The sequence below is a fragment of the Lutra lutra genome, chromosome X (genome assembly GCF_902655055.1).
Source record: "Lutra lutra chromosome X, mLutLut1.2, whole genome shotgun sequence".
Classification (NCBI taxonomy): Eukaryota; Metazoa; Chordata; class Mammalia; order Carnivora; family Mustelidae; genus Lutra; species Lutra lutra.
In genome coordinates this window covers 67,384,028-67,402,989 of record NC_062296.1, presented here as the reverse complement: position 1 = coordinate 67,402,989, position 18,962 = coordinate 67,384,028, and the positions used below count along the sequence as shown (strand labels likewise).

General features: G+C 40.2%; 1 pseudogene; it reads left to right on the top strand.

Moving 5' to 3' along the window:
• The first annotated feature begins 14,483 nt into the window (after positions 1–14,483).
• Positions 14,484–15,012, top strand: LOC125091417 (transcription factor BTF3-like; annotated as a pseudogene).
• Positions 15,013–18,962: the final 3,950 nt, after the last annotated feature.

The following is an 18,962-nucleotide window of genomic DNA, read 5'->3' as shown; positions in this document are numbered from 1 at the left end:
AAAACATTATATAAACATTAAACTTGATTTTACAGAATGCTTAAGGATATGAAAAGATGGTCATGGTAACATAGTGAAGACAAAAAGACATTAAATATTTGTAGTAAACACGCAAAAATAAAGTTCTCTGGAAAGTATAGAACTCTAGTTTATTTATCATTTATCATTTTCTCAATTTTCTATACTAATCATCAATTTTACAATAAAAGTATTTTAAAGTATTTTTAAAGTATTTTAAGTATTTTTTAAGTATTTTAAAATCCATGTTAAGTATCAGGAAATAGAGTGTCCTGGCTGATTTTAGGGCTGTAAATTAAGAGTTTGTAGGCCTGGTAGAGAAGCCATATGGAAATACAGTAGTGTTGGTTTTACTACCATTTTCTCTTATAGTTCCAAAGTAGTGCTTGAAGCTTAGGGTTATAGGAGCTTTATGTTTGTGTTTCTTATTAGAATCTATCATAAGGGGGCATCTGGGTGGCTCAGTTAGTTAAGCACCCAGCTCTTGATTTTGGCTCAGGTCATGATGTCAGGGTTGTGGGATTGAGCCCCACCTTGGGCCCCTCACTCAGCGGGGAGTCTGCAGGCAAGATTTTCTCCCCCTGCTCATGCTCCTGTTCTCTCTCTCTCTCTCTCAAAATAAATAAGTAAATCTTAAAAAAAAAAAAAAAAAGAATCGGGGCGCCTGGGTGGCTCAGTGGGTTAAGCCGCTGCCTTCGGCTCAGGTCATGATCCCAGGTCCTGGGTTCAAGCCCCACATCAGGCTCTCTGCTCAGCAGGGAGCCTGCTTCCTCCTCTCTCTCTGCCTGCCGCTCTGCCTACTTGTGATTTCTCTCTGTCAAATAAATAAATAAAATCTTTAAAAAAAAAAAAAAAGAATCTGTTATAAGAGCATGTTGAGTGTTTCCAGAAGCTCTTCTGGAATTGAACTTCGAGCTAAGTTATCTAGGAATTAATATTTTGCTGGTAACCTGTTCAAAATCAAAGCAAAATTATTTTGGCAGTGCATGTTGAAGCAAATTTTAACATTCAAATACCTTGCATAGCTAGTGACATTGCAATCCAGGATCTCATTAGCAAATGGGAACATTATGAAGCACTGAACACTTACTTTATCCTAGTTTTAGTGAGATATAATTGACAAATGAAAATTATATATATTCAAGGTGTATAACGTGATGGTTTGATATCTCTATACATTGTGAAGTGATCACCACAATCAAGCTAATTAACATATTCATCACCTCGCATACTTACCATTTTTTATGTGTGGTATGAACACTTAAAATCTACTCTCTTGGGGGGGGCGCCTGGGTGGCTCTGTGGGTTAAGCCTCTGCCTTTGGCTCAGATCATGATCTCAAGTTCTAGGATTGAGCCTTACATCAGGCTCTCTGCTCAGCAGGGAGCCTGCTTTCTCCCACCCTCTGCCTGCCTACTTGCGATGTCTCTATCAAATAAATAAATAAAATCTTAAAAAGTAATCTACTCTTTCAGTGAATTTCAAATATACAATATAGTATTATTAGCTTCAGGCACCATGATGTATATTAGATCCCCAGAACTTACTCATCTTATAATTGAAAGTTTGTATTCTTTGACCAGCATCTCTCCATTTTCCTTACCCCTCCCCCAGCTCCTAGCAACCCACTGTTCTACTCTGATTCTACAAGTTTGACTTTAAGATTCTACATACAAGTGAGATTATGTAGTATTTGCTTTGCCAAGTGTGCCAAGAATACACAATGGGGAAAGGATAGTCTCTTCGATAAATGGTGTTGGGAAAATGGGATATCTACATGCAAAAGAATGAAATTAGATCCCTACACTGTATACAAAAATCAACTCAGAATGTGTTAAAGACTTAAATTTAAGACTCGAAACCACAGAACTCCTACCAAAGAACATAGAGGAAAATCTCCTTGACTTTGATCTTAGCAATGAAGTTTTGAATATGATACCAAAGCCAGGTAACAAAAGCAAAAATGAAGAGTGGGACTATTTCAAACTAAAAAGTTTCTTCTCAGTGAAAGAAACAGTCGACAAAATGAAAAGGCAACCTACAGAATGGGAGAAAATATTTGCAAACCATGTATCCAATAAGCATTCAACATTTTAAATATCAGGCTCTTTTCTATGGAAGTCTTCTCTATTTTCCATTGGGAGAAATAATATAAAACCCCACAGGATAATACCATAAGGTTAAAGGTATGAAAGGAGGTCAAAGAAATTGAGTTAGTCTTTAGGCAAACTCCAGAGAGAACTAAAGGTGTTCTTAATAGATCCCCTAACTATAAATTACTGATTGTAACTCTTGGCAACCACAAGAAATTCAAATTGCCTGACACTGATATCTCCATGAATTATAGTGACTTTAGGGAAGGAAGATTTTGTTAAGTTCCTCAACTAGCTAGTTGAAAGGTTTTTTGAAGCTGTGAAAGTAAGTCTTAGTCATAAACATGCCTTATTTCACTAGAAGCTTGGCAAAAATCCCAGCTATAAATGAGGAAACTAATGTCATAAAGATGGGAGAGCATTTAGTGGGAGGGAGTGACTGTGTGCTTATGCTAAAAGTAAGGTGTGTGTGTGTGTGTGTGTGTGTGTGTGTGTGTGTGTGTGTGAATATTTAAATAATGTTATTAGCTCGTGAAATTACTTTCTTCCTACTGAGGTCTCTGATAATGCTAAGAAGAAAATCCTCCAAACACAGACAAATAACTATTTCTTAGACATCTGCTTTTCAACTCTACTATGAAAAATTGAAGATGTACTGGGATTCAGGCTGAGTTATTTACTACCTCAACTCAGTGGACAATTTGCACTCCTCCACAGCAGTCTGGGTTATAAAGATCCGGTATAAGATAAAATGAAATACAGCTCAGCAACTTTCTAGGGAAAATGTGTTCATTTTAGCATTCAACTCCTTTGACTTGAACTCCCTTGCAGAACTCGTATTCCCCTTTAAAGTACAGCTCCCACCGGTCAGTGTATAATTTTTTAAAAATGCCTCTCTCCTCAAAAACTTATAGAAATGAGAGTTAATGTTTTGAAAATCTTCAGCATGGGTGACCATGAAAACAATCTAAAGCCATCTACGTGTCACAATGGAGAGAAATTGGGGAATATTGTCTAATGTCAAGTAAAATACACTGTTTTGAAAAAAAAAAAATCCTCTTTCCTGGTCCTGATCTCCTGATCTTTGGGCTATAAAATGCACTGTGTTTAGGGCCTCTCCATCTCACCTTTAAATGTGGAGCATGTGTCTGGGCAAAAATAGATACAAAACACGCAAAAATGAAAAAGTAAAACCCAAACTAAAGCATCACCCTTCATCAGTCTTTACAGTCTTGGCTGGTCCAAGTGCTTCCTTTAATAGCACATGACCTGTCCCATCTCCCAGCACTTGAAATCTGTTGCCACTTCTTAATCATATTTACCCCATCCACCTCCTCAGTAGTTAGGTTGACCAGTTTCTTCTCCCAGTCTCATTGCATGATGCCTTAAACACTAGTTTTTCATGTGTTTTGGCCAGTGTTGGAGCTTGGGTAGTGGTGGTTGTTGTGGTGGTGGTGGTTTTGTTGGAGGGCTTTGTTTATTTATTTTTTGGTCTGCTGTTACTGTTGTTTTAGTTTTCTGTGCAAGTGTCCTTATTAAATGATCTTGGTTGGAAGTATGTGTATGATGCCATTTAAAAAAATTCCGTCCTTTACCCCTCTCATGTCACCAGAAGTCAGGCTGGTAAATTTTATTTAAAATTCCCAGAGGATCATTCCCTCCTTTCTCAAGCCCTCAATTAAAAGTCTAAGTTCAACCCACCTACAGCAGAGGAACGTTCTCTTCACTGACTCTCCCACCATTGCTATTTCCCTTTGCCAATGTGCCTTCAACGATATGGCCCCAGTCAACAATTCTAGTCCCTGGGAGTGGCAGTGATCACAGTGGAAGCCGTGAGCATGGAGGACATGCTATGGGACAAAGATGTCTCTCTCAGATTTGGGGTTGGGTCTGTTTATGTCAAGCCAGATGGAAAGTGGAAGAAATCATGTACCTATTTCAAGTCAAGAAAATATAATAGCCTCCATTTGTTGGATATTTCAGATAAACAGTGTTTGATTTCAATAGTATAGAATTGCCTCATTGTTCCATTTCTAGCTCACTTGTGGGAAGAGAGAAAGCCTCATGTTCTCCTTGTTCAAGTTTACCTATGTTCCTTACAGGGTGCTTACCAAACATAATGTCTTTACTTATTTTGATTTTTTTCAGATTTAAATAACATAAACTGAATAATGGAGAATGAGGTGGGGAAGAGCCAAATATGTTATTTTGTATGAGTAAAAGTTCTTGATATCTAATAATCCCTGGGCATTATCTAGCACATTAAACTAGCGTCTAGAATTTGCTATGACAAACATATGTCAGTTCCCAGTTGACTGTGTCTTTCTTGAACATCTAGAAGTTGTTTTTAACATTTGCATTTCTGATCACATGTTGGACATTGGGCTTCAGATGATCAGTGAATGCCAAATGAAAGAATAAGTGGATCATTTGTTCCCCTCTTTTCTGTGGCTTTCAAGACTAGAGGGATTTTTCAGCAGTATGTTACCCATAATCCATACATTCATTTACTTATTCTCACAAGAAAATACTAGAATGACCCAGAGAACATTTGGTATATTTAGCCTCTGCTTTTTTCCATGTGTTCCCTCTTCCAAAAACTTTTTAATGATAAAATCACTCAGATGGAGGCAGTGTACTCTAAGGATTTAGGCTAACATTTCTTTTTTTTTCCAAAGATTTTATCTATTTGACAGACAGAGATCACAAGTAGGCATAGAGACAGGCGGAGAGAGAGGGGGAAGCAGGCTCCCAGCTAAGCAGAGAGCCGGATGCGGGGCTCTATCCCAGGACCTTGGGATCATGACCTGAGCCAAAGGCAGAGGCTTAACCCACTGAGCCACCCAGATGCCCCTAGGCTAACATTTCTTAAGCATGCTTCAAATCTACCTCAAATAAGCCCCATTGGACCTAGTGGGAATGTGTAGACATAGATATTGGCAGCTCTGATCCCCCATAGAACAGGAGCGATTCCACTGCAGAACTTGGACCATTCCTGCCTCCACCAGTCTGCTCTCACTTGGGGAGATCTGCCCTCACTTCTCCAGGGAAGAACAGATCATATGGTTAGCTCATCTGACACAGGAGATACTTGATAAGGCCATAAAGACCTAGAACTACAGGGTTTCATTTTCATAATTACCAAGAAATTCCCTTTAAAAAGGAAGAAAACAATGTCTCTCTGCAACTGGGCAAATAAAGACTTATTTTGTCATCTTTTACTGTCTCTAGTGTTCTTACCAATGGAGAGATGGAGCTCAAGTGTGACAGCCTTGAACTTTGACTATAGCCAAGGCCAGCCTTGGTCCCCGCTGTAACTACACTTGCTAGCCAGCCAGTGCGTGCAGGGCAAGGCTAAGGGCTCCCCTTGGAAACCACTCAAGTCTCATGTTGTAGCATTTAGAAAGGGAAAGCTAGAGATACAGAGACATTTTAAAGGCCATTAAAGATAGCGAATGTATGGGGAGAGGAATACAGTGTGTCAAGAATTGTAAGAACCTTTTGTCCTCTTACTAAATTTTGCACTTTTTAATGAAAGAGCAGTGAGAGAGGGCAGGAAAGGAACACTGCTTGTTTGGCAGCGGGACTTGGCATGAAAGCTGAGTCTGAAATACCACCGCTTATTCTCTGAAGGGGACTCTGCTAAGTCTTCCACTTGGGCCCATTATCTCTCAGTCTTTTTTGGTTGTTGGTTTAGTGAAAAAGAACAAGTGGTAGTCCCCTAAAGAATAAAAATAAGATGTTATTTTTTCTTTTTATTTTTTTCCTTTTTATAAATTTAGAATTTAGAAATTTTTTTTTTTAAGATTTTATTTATTTATTTGACAGAGAGAGATCACAAGCAGGCAGAGAGGCAGGCAGAGAGAGAGGAGGAAGCAGGCTCCCTGCTGAGCAGAGAGCCCGATGCGGGGCTCGATCCCAGGACCCTGAGATCATGACCCGAGCCGAAGGCAGCGGCTCAACCCACTGAGCCACCCAGGCGCCCCAACAATTTAGAAATTTTTTGAAGAAATTTAGATGATTTAGCAGGCTGGTCTCAGCTTAGATGTTTCCAATTTTGTTGACAACATCCAAAGCATTCTGGCCAGGTGCCAGTTGAATGTGTGCCTTCTCTTCGTCAGGCCTGTTTAAGATGTTGACCTTGGCCACATCAATGTCACAGAACTTCACAACCTGTTTGATCTGGTGCTTGTTGGCCTTGACATCCACAATGAACACAAGTGTGTTGTTGTTTTCTTTTTTCTTCATGGCTGACTTGGTAGTCAAGGGGGGACTTGATGATGCATAGTGGTCAAGCTTGTTTCTCCTGGGGCCACATTTTCAAGGATATTCGGGCTGCCTTTGGAGAGGCAGCATCTCGGGCTATGGGAATGTAGGTGACGTGTGGATCTTCTGTTTTTGTGTGACTGTGGATGCCCTTCAGCACCACTTTCTTGGCCTTCAAAGCCTTTGCTTTGGCTTCAGCTTTGGGAGGGACCAGGGCTTCCTTCTTCACCTCCAGTGCCATCTTCATGAAAGAGGTATTGTTTTCCATTTCAAATTATGGTAGTACTGGGGTGCCTGGCTGGCTCAGTCAGAAGATCATGCGACTCTTGATCTTAAGAGTCCCGAATTCAAGCCCCATATTGGGAGTAGAGATAACCTAATAAGTAAATTTAAAAAAAAAAACTTTTTAAAAAATTTTGTTTATTTATTTGAGAGAGAGAGACACAGTGAGAGAGGAAACATAAGCAGGGGAAGTGGGGGAGGGAGAAGCAGACTTCCTTTTTTTACATTTATTTTTACTTTTTTAAATTTATTTTTTCAGTGTTCCAAGATTCATTGTTTATGCACCACACCCAGTGCTCCATGCAATACACGCCCTCCTTAATACACATCACCAGGCCTTCCCAACTCCCCTCCCCTCTAAAACCCTCAGTTTATTTCTCAGAGTCCATAGTCTCTCATGGTTCATCTCCCCCTCTGATTTCCCCCAACTCACTTGGCTTCTTGCTGAGCAGAGAGCCCTATGTGAGGCTCTATCCCAGGACCCTGGGATCACGACCTGAGCCAAAGGCAGACGCTTAACAACCGAGCCACCCAGGTACCCCAATTTAAAAAAAAATATTTTAAAAAATTATGGTAGGGGATGTCTAGGTGGCTCAGCCGGTTCAGCATCTGCCTTCAGCTCAGGTCATAATCCCAGGGTCCTGGGATCAACTCTGGCATTGGCCTCCTTGCTCAGTGGGAACCTGCTTCTCTCTTTGCCTGCTGCTCCCCCTGCCTGTGTGCTCTCTTTCTCTCTTTGACAAATAAACAAATAAAATCTTAAAATTAACTTAACAAAGAAGTATCCATTGTAAAAATAACTAAATAAAAAATAAAAAATTATCGTAGTACTAAAGTATTTTCTTTTAGGCTCTAGTCTTCCTCAGCCTTTTACAGACTATAAAACCAAGAAATACTATTGTTAAGTTATCCAGAAAAATCAGAAACCTGGTGTGGTGTATAAGTGAGGTATATATTGTGTTTGAGGTGAGGGTATAAGAAAAGGAAAAATAATGGGGGTGTAAGAAAAATGAGTTTTATTAAGTGGCCTGAGAGATAGCTCAGAGTTTTAGCATTTTTTTGTAAGCAAGTGGTCTGTGTTGTCAAAATACAAAGGAGGTCCACATATTAATTCCTGCCTAGACAAGGAGGACAATAAGGGAAATAAGTGAGTACCAACTTCAGAAGCCAAAAAATTAATAAATATTTTGAAGAATAGTACAGAGATTTCCTTATGCCTTGGTACCATGCAGCCTGCTGACTTAATGCAAATCACAGAAGGTTGCTAGGCAATGCAGGTCCTGGTGCCTGTCAGGTGACTCTGTTATTCTTTATAGAGTGCCTGTCTCTGCTTTCTGAGACAAAAGATTGTGTTTTGTTTTTCAAGGATGCAATAATAGTTTTTGTTTTGTTTTGCCCATTTTAAGGCTGTGATCTCTCAATCCATGTACTTTTCTTGAGAATTACATGTGTATTCCTATCAAAAACTAGACCATAAGAAGATAGGGAAATGTCAATATTAGAGATATTTTTCACTGAGTTGATGAGGGAAATGGGGATTAACCCTGATGTTAATGTAATTTATGTGCAGAACTCCTTCTAACATATGTCCCTGACATCTTCCAAAGTCACATGGTCTGCAGGGAACAAACACCGTTACTGAGAACATTTTGAAGTGCTTAGAACTAAATGAATGCATGGAAAATTGACCCTGAAATTGCATGGAAATGAATGCATGGAAAATTGACCCTGAAATTGCATTTTTATATTGAGCATCATCTTACTTTTCCTGTAACATCATGCTTATATTTCTTTATAGCCTATATTCTTTATTTGCTGGTCTATCTATACCTGAATGTCAGCTCCCTGAGTCTGGTGGAGCACAGTGGCATTTTTCACACACAGTCTAAAGCATATAAATGTTTGCTGGAACCAAATTCACACAGACACAATTATAGTGGCTTAAGTTTAGCGCAAGTGTACTTTTGCCTTATGTGTTCTCAGACATAAAACTTTCTTCCTAAAAACATTTTAACTTTGAATATTAATTTTGTGAACAGACTAGAATAAAACATATTTTATATTTGACTTTCATAGAAAAAAGTATCCTAGTCTATACATAGAAATGTTTGCCCTTTGTTGCTCCAATTCTTACGAGAATTAACTGGACAAACTGAAAATTAATGACTTTTCTTGGGCCCGTCAGAGGACTGAGATCACAGAGCAAACTGCTACCTCAAAATCTGAATAGACAAGCATATCCAGAGAGACACATCCAAGATCTGTTTACCTGGAGAAGAAGTTAATGGAACCATGACTGGTAGGCACATGTAAATAGCAACTTTGGGTGTGGATTAGCATGAGGGTGAGAAATTCTTGGAGGGCTACAGCCTTAGGACACTCTCTACACTTTTACAGTCTTTGTCTCCAGGAGTCTTATCAGACTGTCATGGTGAGATTCAATAACCATCCCCTCCTGGCTCTGGCAAGGAAAAGAGAAGAGTAACCATTGCGAAATCTATTCTAAGCCTTCTCCATAACAAAATTTGGGGACTTTCCAAAGACTTAGCCCAGCTAAGAAGAGGGAATTACTCCCATTCCAGCTTCCTCCGCTCTTCCTTGTCATAGAAGGCATTTGAGGGGGTGGGGGCAAGGGAGCACAGTCAACAAGATTCAGGGCTTCAAGGAAATAGATGATGATGCAACCAAGGAAGGCAATATGAAGCTGAGTGGGTGAGTGGAAAGCTATACCACTGGAGAAACTCTTGCAAAGGCCACAATACACAGGGCTGCTCAAAGACTTAGATTTAAGCAAAAAGCTGTATAATAGGGCTCCCATTCCCATATGTTACTGCTTCCCCAACAGAGCTCCAGTATGATAAGAGTGGATAACAGTTGAAGGAGCCACAAGACAGACCCCCCCCCCCCGAGGAGGTATACTCAAGGAAACCAAAATTCAAGAAGAGGAAAAAAAGTAAGCTATAAGAGTTAGAAATGTCTGGCCACTACAGCTACACCAAACATTAAGCACAGGCACACCCCTAGCAAGATTAACATAAAAACACATTAAATGCAAACAAAAACCAAAACACACACACACACACACACACACACACGTATACACCCTAAATGCCTGTTTATCTTAGTTCCCATTACCTGATACAACATGTCCAAATGTCAACACAAAATGGAAAGGCTTGATAAAAAGTAAGGGAAAACAGTCTGAAGAAATGAAACAAATATCAGGATGAGAATTACATATGGCACAGATATTGGAATTATTAGAAAGGAAATTTAAAATAACTAGATTAATATGTTAACAGTGGTAGTGGGGGAAAATGACAATATGAAAGAATGGATGTAGATGGGAGAGTAAGCAAAGTGATGAAAATGCTAAGAAAAAAATCAAAAGTAAATTCTAGAAACAAACAAAAAACAGTATCAGAAATGAAGAAAACCTGCAGGGACATGTGGCTAGCTCAGTTGGAAGAGTATGAAACTCTTGATCTCAGGGTTGTAAGTTTGAGCCCCATGTTGCTTGTACAGATTAGTTTAAATAAAATTTTAAAAAGTAAAAAAGGCAGGGTGCCTAGATGGTGCAGTCAGTTACGCTTCTGACTCTTGCTTTCGGCTCAGGTTGTAATCTCAGGGTCCTGGAGTCAAGCTCCACATCCAGTTCCCTGCTCAGCATGGAGTCCACTTGAGATTCTCTCTCCCTCTCCCCCTCCCACTTGTGCTCGCTCTCTCTCTCAAATAAATACATCTTAAAAAACAAGAACAAAAAGAAAAGAAGAAAACCTTCAGTGGCTTCTCTGTAGATAGTGCATACCTCTCAAACTTAAATGCAAAGAGAAAAATAAATTCAGCATCTAAGAACAGACATACAATATCAAAATGTGTAAATTATGTGTAACTGGAGTGTCAAAAGCAGGAAGAAGAACAGAACAAAAAATATTTCAAGTATTCATGGCTTAGAACTTGCCAAAGTTATTGACAGACACCAAACTACAAATCCAGGAAGCTTGGAAAACATGAGTCAGGATAAACATGAGAAAGAAAACAAAAACAAAAAAAAAAACAACAACCATCGGCAATTTATTACAGGCATGAAGGGCTGGTTCACATTTGAAAATCATCAGTGTTAGTCACCATATCGATAGGTTAAGGAATAAAACTTGTACAGTCAGTACAAGTCAGTCAAGTACAGTCAGTTTCTGCAGAAAAAGCATATGACAAATTATGACATGCATTCACAATAAAAACTCTTAGCAAATTAAGAATAAATAACTTTTCTCACTTTTATAAAGAATATCTAGGGGTGCCTGGCTGGCTCAGTCAGTAAAGCATGTGACTCCTGGTCTCCAGGTTGTGAATTCAAGTCCCATGTTGGGTGTAGAGATCACTTAAAAATTAAAAAATTCTTGGGGCACCTGGGTGGCTCAGTGGGTTAAGCCTCTGCTCTGCCTTCAGCTCGGGTCATGATCTCAGGGTCCTGGGATCGAGTCCCACATCAGGCTGTCTGCTTGGCAGGGAGCCTGCTTCCCTTCTCTCTCTGCCTGTCTCTCTGCTACTTGTGATCTCTCTCTCTCTCTCTGTCAAATAAATTAAAGAAAAAAAAAATTCTTGGAGCGCCTGGGTGGCTCAGTGGGTTAAAGCCTCTGCCTTCGGTTCAGCTCATGGTCCCAGAGGTCCTGGGATCAAGCCCCACATCGGGCTCCCCTCCGCAGGGAGCCTGCTTCCTCCTCTATCTCTGCCTGCCTCTCTGCCTACCTGTGATCTCTGTCTGTCAAGTAAATAAATAAATCTTTGGGGAAAAAATATTTTTTAAAAAAAATTTAAAAATTCTTAGAAGAATATTTCCAAAATTTATAGTTAATAGGTGAGAAATGGGGTGCTTCCCCCCATAATAAGGAACAAAGAAAAGGTATCCTCTCTTACCACTCCTTCTTAACATCATTCTGGAAGTTCAAGCTAGTGCAATAAGACAGGTAAAAGAAATAAAAAGCTATTCAGATTATAAAGGAAAAAATAATACTGTTTTTATTTACAGATGTTTTTTAAAGATTTTATTTATTTGAGAGAGAGAGCAAGAGCACAAGCAAGGGGCAGGGACAGAGGGAAAAGCAGATTCCCCGTTGAGCAGGAAGCCTGATACGAGACTCAGTCCCAGGACCCTGAGATCACTACCCAAGCCAAAGGCCCATGCCCAACTGACTGAGCCACCCAGGTGCCCCTCAGAGATGTTTATCTAGAAAATCCTCAGTCTTCTGGGAAGCTCTTGGGAAAAAAAAATCCTGGAACTCCTGGGCAAATAAAGCAAGGTTTCAGGATACCAGGTCAGTATACAAAAATCAATAAGCAATGAAAAAAATCTCAACTTAAAAAAAATATTTATAATGGCACCAAATAAATAAGTACTTATGTAGAAAACTAACAAAATATGTACAGTAATTCTATGCAGAAAACTTCTTAGCATTGGTGAAAAATAAAATCAAAATCCAAATGAGAGCTAACCCATGTTCATGATTTAGAAGAGTCAGTATTGTTACAAGATCCATTATTCTTAACTCAGTCCATTCAATCTCATCCAAAATCCCAACAAGCAATTTTGTAGGTATTGGCAAACTGATTCTGAAGTTTATGTGGAAAGGTGAAACACCTAGATTAGCCAATATAATACTGAAGAAAGGCACAGTTGGAAAATTCACACTACTTCATTTCAAAATCTGACATAAAGTTATAATGATCAAGATAGTCTATGGTACTGGAAAAGAACAGCTCTATAGAGCAATGGAATGGAAGAGATTAGAAAGCCCAGAAATTGATACCCACAAATATAGTCAACTGGACTTTGACAAAGAGGTAAAAGCAATAAAATGGAGAAAGATAATCTCTCCAACAAATGGTTCTGGAACATCTGGATATCCACACGCAAAAAATGGAATCTAGATACAAATGTTGTAATCTCAAAAATTAATTCAAAATGGATCATGACCTACATTTAAAATGCAAAATAACATAGAAAATCTAGGTGACCTTGGAGTTGACCGGGACTTTCTAGATACAATACCAAAAGCATGACTCAGGAAAAAAAAAGTTGCACTTATTTAAAATGTAAAACTGCTCTGTGAAAGATAATATTAGCAGATGAAAAGCCACACACTTGGGATGTTTGCAAAACATATGTAAGATAAAATATCTAAAATATACAAGGAATTTTTAAAACTCAATAAGAAAACAAAACCTGATTAACAAAATAGGCCAAAAAAATCTGAATAGACACCTCATCAAAAGAAGATATACAAGTTGCAAATAATCCTATAAAAATATGCTCTAAGTTGTGTGTCAACCCTAGTTGAATAAAATACATTCTAAAAACATGCTCAGCATCATGTCCTTAGGAAATTGCTAATTAAAACAACACATACCTTTTACAATGACTAACATCCAAAATAATCACAACACCAAGTACTGGTAAAGAGATGGAGCAACAGGAATTTTCATTCATTGCTGATGGGAGTGCAAAATGGTACAGGGAGTTTGGATGGTTTTTACAAAAATAAATGTAGTTTAAGCATAAGATCTAGCAATCATTCTTCTTGGTGTTTTCCCAATTGAGCTGAAATCTTAGGTGCACACAAAAACCAGCATATGGATATTTATGGCAACTTTATTCATAATTGCCACATCTTGGAAGCAACCAAAATGTGCTTCAACAGGTGTAAACTGTGGTACATCCACACAATGGCATATTATTCATTGCTAAAAAGAAATGAGCCATCAAGGGGCACCTGGGTGGCTCAGTCAGTCAAGCGTCTGCCTTCAGCTCAGGTCATGATCCCAGGGTCCTGGGATCGAGCCCCTCATCATGCTCTCTGCTCAGTGGGAAGTCTGCTTCTCTCTTCCCCTCTCCCCACTCAGGCTTGCGTGTGTGCATGCACGTACATATTCTCTCTCTGAAATAAAATCTTTGGGGAAAAAAATGAACAATCAAGCCACCAAAAGAATGGAGGAAACTTAAATGCATATTGCTAAGTGAAAGTAACCAATCTGAAAAGGCTACATACTGAATGATTCCAACTAATGACATTCTGAAAATAGCGCAACTATGGAGACAGTAGAAAGATCACTGGTTGCTGGGGCGGGGGCGAGGTCATTCATAGGGAGAGAGAGAGGGCTAATAGGTAGAGCATAGGCAATTTTTTAAAAAGATTTTACATATTTATTTGAGACAGAGAGAGAATGAGAACCAGCAAGCATGAGAGGGAGAAGGTCTGAAGGAGAAGCAGACCCCCCATGCCTCCCTCCCGCTGAGCAGGGAACCCTGATGCAGGGCTTGATCCCAGGACTCCAGGATCATGACCTGAGCCGAAGGCAGTTGCTCAACCAACTGAGCCACCCAGGCGCCCAGCATAGGCAATTTTTTTAAAAAGATTTTATTTATTTATTTGACATACAGAGATTACAAGTAAGCAGAGAGGCAGGCAGAGAGAGGAGGAAGCAGGCTCCCTGCTGAGCAGACAGCCCGATGTGGAGCTCGATCCCAGGACCTTGGGATCATGACCTGAGCCGAAGGCAGAGGCTTTAACCCACTGAGCCACCCAGGCGCCCCAGCATAGGCAATTTTTAAGAGCACTGAAATTATTGTTCTGTATGGATACATGTCATTATGCATTTTTCAAAAGCCATAGAGTATAAAACATAACAAAAGAATCCTGATATAAACTACGAACTTTAGTTTTTAAAAATGTATCAGTACCAACACCTCATCTCAGCTGGTCCACCCGAGACCCCCTGAGCACCAACCCCATTCCCCCTGCGGTCTCCCATTTCCACTCCAACAGGATGAAAGTAACTACCATGAACCAAGATAAACTCCAAACTGCAAGCACGAGTGCGCATTGGTGGGAAAGAAACTGCTCGCCTGAAGAAGGTGGTTCATAGAAGGGCTACAGCAGATGATAAAAAACTTCAGTTCTCCTTAAAGAAGTTAGGGGTAAACAGTATGTCTGGTATTGAAGAAGTGAATATGTTCACAAACCAAGGAACAGTGATCCACTCTCACAACCCCAAAGTTCAGGCATCACCGGTGATGAACACTTTCACCATTTCGGGCCATGCTGAGACAAAGCAGCTGTCAGAAACGCTACCCAGTGTCTTAAACCAACCTGGTGCAGACAGTCTGACTAGCTGAAGAGGACTGGCTGAAGCTCTGCCCACACAATCTATGGACGGAAAAGCCCCACTTGCTGTCAGAGAGGAGGAAGATGATGACGTTCCAGATCTTGTGGAGAATTGTGATGAAGCTTCCAAGAATGAAGCAAACCGAATTGAGTCAAGTTCTGAAGAAGATAAAACTTGAAGAAGTTACTGGGAGCTGCTAGTTTATACATGCCTCCTTTTTTAAATTAATTATTTTTATTAACATATAATGTATTATTGTCAAATAATGACTACAGGTCACTACATGACTACAGGTCTGTGAATTGTCACATGCCCTTCCCAATGTCCATAACCCCACCACCCTCTCCCTACCCCCCTCCCCCCAGCAACCCTCAGTTTGTTTTGTGAGATTAAGAGTCTCCTATGGTTTGTCTCTCTCCTGATCCCATCTTGTTTCATTTTTCCTTCCCTACCCCCTCCCAAGCCCCTCATCCTGCTTCTCAAATTCCTCATATCAGGGAGATCCTATGATAATTGTCTTTCTCTGATTGACTTACTTCACTCAGCATAATACCCTCTAGTTCCATCCATTTCGTTGCAAATGGCAAGATTCCATTTCTGTTGATGACTGCATAATATACCATTGTATATACACATACCACATCTTCTTTATCCATTCATCTGTTGACAGACATCTAGGTTCTTTCCATAGTTTGGCTATTATGGACATTGCTGCTATAAACATTCAGGTGCATGTGCCCCTTTGGATCACTACATTTGTATCTTTAGGGTAAATACCCAGTAGTGCGATTGCTGGGTCGTAAGGTAGCTCTATTTTCAACTTCTTGAGGAAACTCTATGCTGTTTTCCAGAGTATTATGCCTGCTTTTTAAAATTTTGTTCATGAATCTGACAAAATCTAGATCTCTAATATTTTTAAGCCCAAGGCGTGCAGCTCTTTTCAGTTTTTGCTTATACACAATTCATTCTTTGCAGTTAATTAAGCTGAAGAAGCCTGGGAACACAGTTTGAAACAAGGTTAATAAAGTTCTTTGCCTAAGGGGGGAAAAAAAGTATCAATGCCAAAATGAGCCATCAAGGGGCTCAACATCAAGGGTATCAATAGGAACTCATGAATAGTACAAAATGTACTATACTAATGCAAGACATTAATAGGGAAACTGCTGTGGGGGAGGGAGGTTGAAGAGATATATGGGAACTTCTGTCTTTTGTGCTCCATTTTTCTGTAAACTAAAACTGCTCTTAATAATTTTTAAAAATAAGAGGAATTGTCAAGTCATACAGAGACATGAAAGACTCTTAAATGCACATTGCTAGGAGAAAGAAGCCAGTTGAAAGACTACATGTGGATGGTTTGTATCTATATGGCACTCTGGAAAAAGTAAAACTATAGAAATGGTAAATAGATCAGGATTACCAGTAGTTCAGGGCTTGGTGAGGATTAAATATGTGAAGCAAAGGGCATTCGAGGGGACAAGGAAACTCTTTTGTATGATTCTGTAATGGTGGGCACATCACATTATTAATTTGTCAAAACCCATGGAACTTTGCCATAGAAAGAGGGAGCCTTTCCGGGTGCAGTGAATGAATGAGGGTAGTGTTGCTTGCTGCTTTTTGTAACACTGCTTCTATGAGTGAACACACTAAATAAAACAGCTAACTTAGAAATGGAGTTTGGGGACTTAATGTATTTTTAAGTTGGAGTCTGTCTATATTTGGATTTTTCATGGAGTATTGGGGTTAACACAGCAGTATAAATGTGCAGCACTTCAAAGGAATTTTGATAACAGTAATAATAAAAAAAGAAGCCGCCATGTAAAGATTTAGGACAAGAGGGGCTTAAAAATTGCCCCTCTATCTCAGTCGTCAACTTGTTCCATCTGTCTCTAGATTTATGCATATATAAAGGCAATCACATGCTTGGTTCTGTTTGTTTTTCTCCTCTATGATGCTCATGTTCAGGAGAGAAGTGTTTTCATGTGCCTTGTTTGCTGTGGAATGATCCCCTGGGCCCTGGAAATATTTGAACACCGTATTGAGGCAGGGGACCTCTAAGGTGGCAGACTCCTCTTCCAGGGTGTCTCCCCCAACCACTGCTATGCGTGTGTGAACACGTGCATGCGCGTGCACGCGCACAAACATCACTTACTTCCCATCCATGGTCTGTATTGAGTTCTTTCAGGGCTGAAAGCCCTCAAACCTCTGAGTATTTGGCCATGGATTCCACCTGTTAGGATTTCGTTTCCTCCTCTGCCTGGAGGCCCATCTTTCTGGCTAATCCTTACCTGTCGTTCAAAAATCCTCTACCTGGGGGCTCGGCCTTCCTCACAGACACCTCCCCATCCTCTGGCTGACTTGGAGACGCTGGGTTTTCATCCCACCGTACAGCACTGCAGGCTCCGGTTTTCCTCCCCATGTCCTCTTCCCTCTCTTGGGCATCGTGCAAGTCAGCGGTGCTCGGTAACTGGTCTAAGTTGTACTAAATGAGGGCGGGACCCCGTGATGCGGGCTCTGGGTGAAGAAGGGTAAGGAAAACTTTCAAAGTGCTCCTGGAATGAAGGCACAGAAAGAACAAGAAGAAAAAAAGCCAGCAGGAAACTAATAAATGTGCTTGAGATAGCCCACTTAATTTCTACACACTTTTCAGGGGAAAAAAAAGGAGGGGGGGGGAGGCTTGATTACACAAAAGCATAAATTGCTAGAATTGATGGGCCCAGATCCCATTTTATTCCCCCGAAATAGAATGTTAAATTTCTTTGTGAGAAAAACAGTGGGGAGCCCTATCCGCTGGTCATATTTATGGCTAGGTTTTTGCAGAGATGTTCTTATGACTTATCATTTATCAGTTGCTTCTTATGAGCAAGCAATTCCCACCCTATCCAGAGCCTGGTGGTTGGCAGCTGCAGATACGGCCACATCTACAAATCGGAGAAGGAAACGTAGGGCCAACCAGACATTGGCTACCGGGGCTGCTGTACCTGGTGTGTGGTGATCGGTAAACCTCACACTGAAGTCATGAGCTATGTGTCCTCATGGCACTCACAAATGACTCCTCTTTTCACCACCACCTGTAGCAAATCAAGGGTAAGCTAACAGCCTCACTGGCAAAGCCACTTAGGATGACCAGGGAGAAGAAGGGGGTCCCTGGGCTACAGGAGATTCTACTTTGAGAGGCAGAGTTGAAAATCATAAGGCATTTGCAGATTCGGCCTGTGTGGCATTGTTTTCTGCGCACAAGCTCCTTGATGATGTTTCCAGGATGTAGAAATCAGTATCTCGAGTAACATTAGCTCTTGATGACCTGGGTCAAACACCTGTCATGAGGTGTATGCGTGCACAGTATTGTCGTGCCAACCCCTGGCTTGCAACCGCACTCCGGTGGCTGTGCAGGTCACCATTTCAGATCGTCCCCCTCTGGTCAAATAAACCAAAATGCTAAGTCTGGGATATTTTTCCCCACCATCAAGATTTCTCTCACCTTCTGCTATGTTCTCCAGTGGTATTTTAATTGTTTTTGAGTCAATGGAAAATATTTCTGTTTTGGGTGATTTTTTTTTTTTTTTTAGATTTTTGTTTTTAACTCATCTGTACATCCAATGTGGGGCTCGAACTTACAACCCCAAGATCAAGAGTCATGTGCTGCACTGACTGAGCCAGCCAGGTGCCCCCAGGAAATAATTCTTTTGAAATGGTACCTGTAAATGTTCACATTTTGCTTTAGCACCAAAGTGACATTATAGAAGAAGAGAGATATCTGCAATCCATCATATGCAGGAAGATTAAAATGAATGCTGTATAAAACATTCTATAAAATGAGATAAATTCCTCCCATGTTCCAGGAGGGGATGTGGTTTTCTCCTTCCTGTGGAGAAATGAGTTAACAAAATTTACTTGAATAGATGCCGAGACATAAAATATCACAAGCAAAATTCAGCCGTGTATTGGAAGGAGGATTAGGAGGAGGAGAAAATGACAGGATACAGGCAGTAATTTTAAACCCAGGACTCATAGATGTATAGCGTTTCAAGGAAAACATGATCATTTCCAGATAGAAAACTAAGTATTTACTCTAAATGAGGCCGTTTAAAACTTTCTCTTTGAAGGAAATAATATGTGGGTGAAAAATGCCTGTCAGAAATG